Source organism: Apium graveolens, chromosome 4, assembly GCF_009905375.1.
Source record: "Apium graveolens cultivar Ventura chromosome 4, ASM990537v1, whole genome shotgun sequence".
NCBI lineage: Eukaryota > Viridiplantae > Streptophyta > Magnoliopsida > Apiales > Apiaceae > Apium > Apium graveolens.
The window spans coordinates 42,916,714-42,922,562 of NC_133650.1; positions in this window are offsets into that span (position 1 = coordinate 42,916,714).

A 5,849-nucleotide genomic window follows, 5' to 3' on the forward strand; every position below is an offset into this window, starting at 1 on the left:
GCGCTTGCCAACTTTATCCCAATATGTAGGGGATCTACATTTTCTTCCATACAACGCTTCGTAAGGTGGCATGCCAATACTCGCGTGATAACTGTTATTGTAGGAAAATTCGATCAACGGCAAATGATCGTCCCAATTTCCTTTGAAATCTAATGCACATGTTCTCAACATGTCTTCGATTGTTTGGATAGTTCTTTCACTTTGTCCGTCTCTCTGAGGATGATACGCGGTGCTAATTTTCAGCTTCGTGCCCAAATGATCATGAAATTGTCGCCAAAATCTCAAGTTAAATCTTGGATCTCTATCAGACATGATAGACATTGGTACTCCATGACGCATTACGATTTCATCCAGATACAACTTAAACATTCTTTCCAATGAGAATCTTTCGTTGATGGCAAGAAATGTGCTGACTTTGTCAGTCGATCGATAATTACCCAAATCGCATCATTATTAGCCTTGGTCTTTGGTAATCCTACCACGAAATCCATCGCGATATGTTCCCATTTCCATATGTCCAGTGGTTGAAGCAATCTACTCGGTCGTTGATGTTCTGCCTTTACTCTTTGACACGTGTACCAATTGCTTACCCACTCACCAATTTTCTTTTCATATTTGGCCACCAATAATTCTCTTTTAAGTCCTTGTACATTTTCGTACTTCCAGGATATATCAAAAATCTCGAGTTATGCGCTTCATGTAAAATCTCGTGCTTTAACTCCGTAACATTAGGAATCCAAATATGTGAACCAATTTTGTATATCCTTTTATCATCGTTTTGAGCTATAATTTCTTCACCTGACAGTTTATCCTTCTCGTGGTCCATCACTTGTTCCTGACAACGTCGAATCTTTTTCAAAATCTCTGGCTGAAATGCCATTGTGTAAATTATTTCATTTGCTAACTCCGGGATTTGCATCTCTATTTCCAATTCTCGAATTCCTTGATCAGTTATGCAGACGAAGTTAACATATTCAATCTTTCCTTGCGCCTTAGCGCTTCCGCTACAACATTTGCCTTTCCGGGATGATAACTTATCGTGCAGTCGTAGTCCTTGATTAATTCCATCCATCTCCTTTGTCTCATGCTCAATTCCTTCTGCGTGAAGATGTAATTCAAGCTTTTGTGGCCCGTGTAGATTTCACATTTTGCTCCGTACAAATAGTGTCTCCAAATCTTAAGAGCAAACACAATCGCTGCTAACTCCAAATCATGCGTAGGATATTTTTTCTCGTGCGGCTTCAATTGTCGTGACACATACGCTATCACTTTTCTGTGCTGCATTAACACACAACCTAATCCTTTATACGAAGCATCGCTATATATTACAAACTCTCCTTTCTCATCAGGCAAAACCAATATTGGTGCAGAAACTAACCTTTTCTTTAATTCTTGAAAGCTTTCTTCACACTTATTTATCCAAACAAACTTTTAATTTTTCCTTATCAACTTAGTCAGTGGAACTGCAATCTTAAAAAAATCTTGGACGAATCGTGGATAATATCCAGCTAGTCCCAAAAAGCTTCTCACTTCCATTAGAGTCTTTGGCCTTTCCCAATTTATAACAGCCTCAATCTTTGCAGGATCTACTTTGATACCTTCACTATTGACTACATATCAAAGAAACTGAACTTCCTTCAACCAAAACTCGCATTTTGAAAAATTCGCATACAATTTCTTTTTCCTCAAGATTTCCAACACAATCTTCAAATGCTCCATATGTTCCACTTCCTGCCGTGAGTAAATCAAGATATCGTGAATAAACACTATTACAAACTTGTCCAAGTACTTCTTAAATACTTGATTCATATGATCCATAAAAGCAACTGGCACATTCGTCAATCCAAATGCCATTACCAAGAATTCATAATTTCCATATCTCGTTCGAAAAGATGTCTAGGGAATATCTTCCGCCTTAATCTTCATTGATGATATCCCGATTTTAAATGGACCTCCGAGAAACAAGTAGCTCCTTTTAGCTGATCAAATAAATCATCGATTCGTGGGAGAGGGTACTTATTCTTCATAGTCAACTTATTAGGTTCATAAAAATCGATACACAATCTCATGCTTCAATCTTTCTTCTTTATAAACAACATTGGTGCACCCCACGGGGATACACTCGGTTGAATAACTCCTTTATCTAACAATTCTTGCAATTGCATCGCTACTTCCTTCATTTCAATGGGCGCCATTCGATAAGGGGCTTTCGAAGCTGGTTCCGTTCCAAGAGCCAAATGAATCATGAATTCAATCTCTCGATCCAGAGGTAGTCCAGGTAATTCATCGGGAAATACATCGGGAAAATTTTTAACCACAAGAATGTCCTCAATCTTTAAGGATTCTTTCTCTACATCTTTTACATGAGCCAAATAAGCTTCACATCCTTGTCATAGTATTCTTCTTGTCTGAATTTCCGTTAGAAACTTTCTATCTTGCTTTTTTCCTTTAAATATTAACTCAGTTCCATCCTTGGTCCTCAATTTCACTTTCTTGATTCTACATTCGATATGTGCATCATGGTTCGCTAACCAATCCATTCTGCGAATAACGTCGAATTCTCCTAACTTAAACAGTATTAAGTCAGCAGAAAAGTGCCGACCTTCTATGACAATATCGCAATTGGGACAAATCCTATCGGCAGTAACTCTTGCCTGATTCGCTATTTCTATAACCAAATTAGATTCTAGAGGGTATGCAACACACTTTAATCTATCAACAACACTTTTAGAAATAAATGATCTAGTAGCTCCAGAATCCATTAATACTTGGGCTTCTACTGAATTTAGAGTGAGCGTACCTGTTACCACATCTGCATCTTGCACTACATCTTTTATTGTCATATTAAATGTCTGCGCCCTTGGCTGAACTATTTGTGATGGTGGAAGCGGTGGTCTATCAATCCTAAGAACATTTTCCTTCTGGAAAGGCTCCTTGAAATTCCTTGCCATATGGCCAACTTTCCTACACTTAAAATAAGTCATCTATGGCTTTCCCGAACCACTTGTGCATTCAGATGAATAATGTCCTTTCGGGTTACACTTGAAACACGTCACATTGAGCTTATTACATCATCCAGGCTGCCTCTTTCCATAAGTCTTGCATTCCTGAATATGGGGTTTGTTATCCTTTATGAAGGGTTTTTAGCACATAAACGCCGAAAAACATAAATTTAAATTTTAAAAATCGAAACCCTCTGCAGGATCCATGCGAAAAACAATATTTAATTCGTAGTTCAGTATGTTTATCTTAAGAAGCTTTACGTTAATGTAAATATGGAGGTCTTGAATGATCAACACGTAGCCCGTCGCTGGAACGATCTACGCCTTGAAGGTATCCACACGAATGATCGCCCGGAGGATGGGTGTGTACTAGCACATTCTTGAGGCCGCCTTCTTGTTCTCTCTATCTCTCTTCAAGCTGCTAGGGTTTATGTTTTATCAAATAAAACGTGTAACCGTAATTCTATTAGAAAAAGATATTATATAGGCAAGAATTAATGGGCCTCCAACCCTAAACATAATTTTAGAGTAATTATTATTATTAAATATAAAATTCTAATTATTGTATTATTAAGTCTCACTTGATCATCCAATAACTTAATTTCGGATTTAATATTAAATTCGAATTTCCTATTTATTTAATTAATTAAGTCACACTTAATAATAACAAATAATTCGAATTACTTACATTTAATTTAAATCTGAATTTAAATTAAATAATCCTCCAATCATTCTTTGTGCGACCCTTTAGGTTATTATTACGTTGGCAACAATATTAAATCTAATTTAAAATCATAAACAATGAACGACATCTAGTAATACATCATTATTACCCAAGTAATAATAATTAAATCGGTGATCAATTAAACCTTTCGTGAATAATGTACAATGTAATATAATCCCTTTAGCCTTATATTATAGATCAAACTCGAGGCATGCATTGTGTCATCTTCTGTTAACATTCAATCCTTCTTTTCTTGATCAATGAGTAAACTATTAAACAAATCAGTATTTGAGCACGACCATGCATTTTATAGTCTTACTCAATCAAGATGTCAATAATATCACTCCTTTAATAAAGGAGGGCTAAATCCCATCTAGATCATTCATATTTCTCATACGATTCATAATGTACCCAATTTCTACTTTTATTGTTACCCGGTCAAGGATAACTTTCAATAGTATCAAAGTATATTAATTCTCGTATAGAAATATAATGATTTCAGGTCAAAGGACCAATACATCATTATCACTGTGAGATTAACTTATGACACTATAAACATGTAGTATCTCACAACGGGTCAATCCAGCACCATGTATTTAATATATGTGCCTGTGTTTTGACTTTAGTATCACCATATCTATGATCAATGAGATTTGATCATCAGCCAACAAACACACTAGTCTCAATGTATTTATTATCGTCCCTTAACAATAATACTTGACTAGGGACCTTTGGGAATATCAATACTATTCTCATAATCTCATTTCTAAGTCACGTACTTAGAGATATAGATTTACATATCATATTCCAAGGATATTTATTAATCTAACATCTTATCGCAGAAAATAAAGATATAATAAATTACTAAAGAATAATCCATATAATCATAATTAATAATCCAAATATTTCATAACACAAACATAATAGTGTTTTCTCTAGGGCACAAACACTAACAATCTCCCACTTGCACTAGAGCCAATCACCCGTGTATCTAATACCCATGGAACTAGTATGCCCTTCATTCTTTTACTGCGACAAAGACTTAGTCAGTGGGTCTGCAATATTATCATCAGTATGCACTTTACATATATGTATATCTCCTCTTTTATTAATCTCTCGAAGGAAGTGATATCTCCTAAGTATATGCTTTTCTCGGGAATGGGACCTTGGTTCTTTAGCCTGCGTGATGGCACCATTATTATCATAGTAAAGATCAACTGGATCTCTGATTGATGGAACCACACCAAGTCCCATTATGAATTTCCGTATCCAAACAACCTCTTCGGCTGCTTCACTGGTAACAATATACTCAGCTTCTATTGTAGAATCAGCTACTATCTCTTGCTTTGAACTCTTCCAGCTTACAGCACCTCCATAAGGCAAAACACAAAACCTGACTGAGATACTAAATTGTCTCTGTCTGTCTGAAAGCTGGCATCAGTGTAACCCTTTACAACCAGCTTCTCATCTCCTCCATACACCAAGAATGAATCTTTAGTCCTTTTTAAGTACTTAAGAATATTCTTGACAACTGTCCAGTGACCCTCAGCAGGATTAGACTGGTATCTGCTCGTCATGCTCAAGGTATACGAAACATCAGGACGAGTACATATCATCACATATATTATAGATCCAATTGCCGAAACATATGTAACTTTGCTTATAAGGCCCTTATCATCTAATGATTTAGGGCAATTGTCTTTTGAGATCAATATCCCATGAGATATTGGGACATATCCTCTTTTTGCCTCTTGCATCCCGAAACGATGCAATACTTTGTCAATGTATGTACTCTGACTTAGGTCGATTAATTTCCTTGATCTATCTCTATAGATCTTGATCCCTAATATATAGTTATCATCACCTAAGTCCTTCATCGAGAAACTATTTCCCAACCAACTCTTAACAGCCTGTAGAGAAGATATGTCATTCCTTATTAGTAATATTCATCTACATATAGTACTAGGAATGCCACATGGCTTCCACTAACCTTCTTGTAAACACATGGTTCATCTTCATTTTGAATAAAGCCAAATTCTTTGACTGTTTCATCAAAACGACGATTCCATCTCCTAGAGGCTTTCTTCAATCCATAAATAGATTGAAGCAACTTACAGACTATC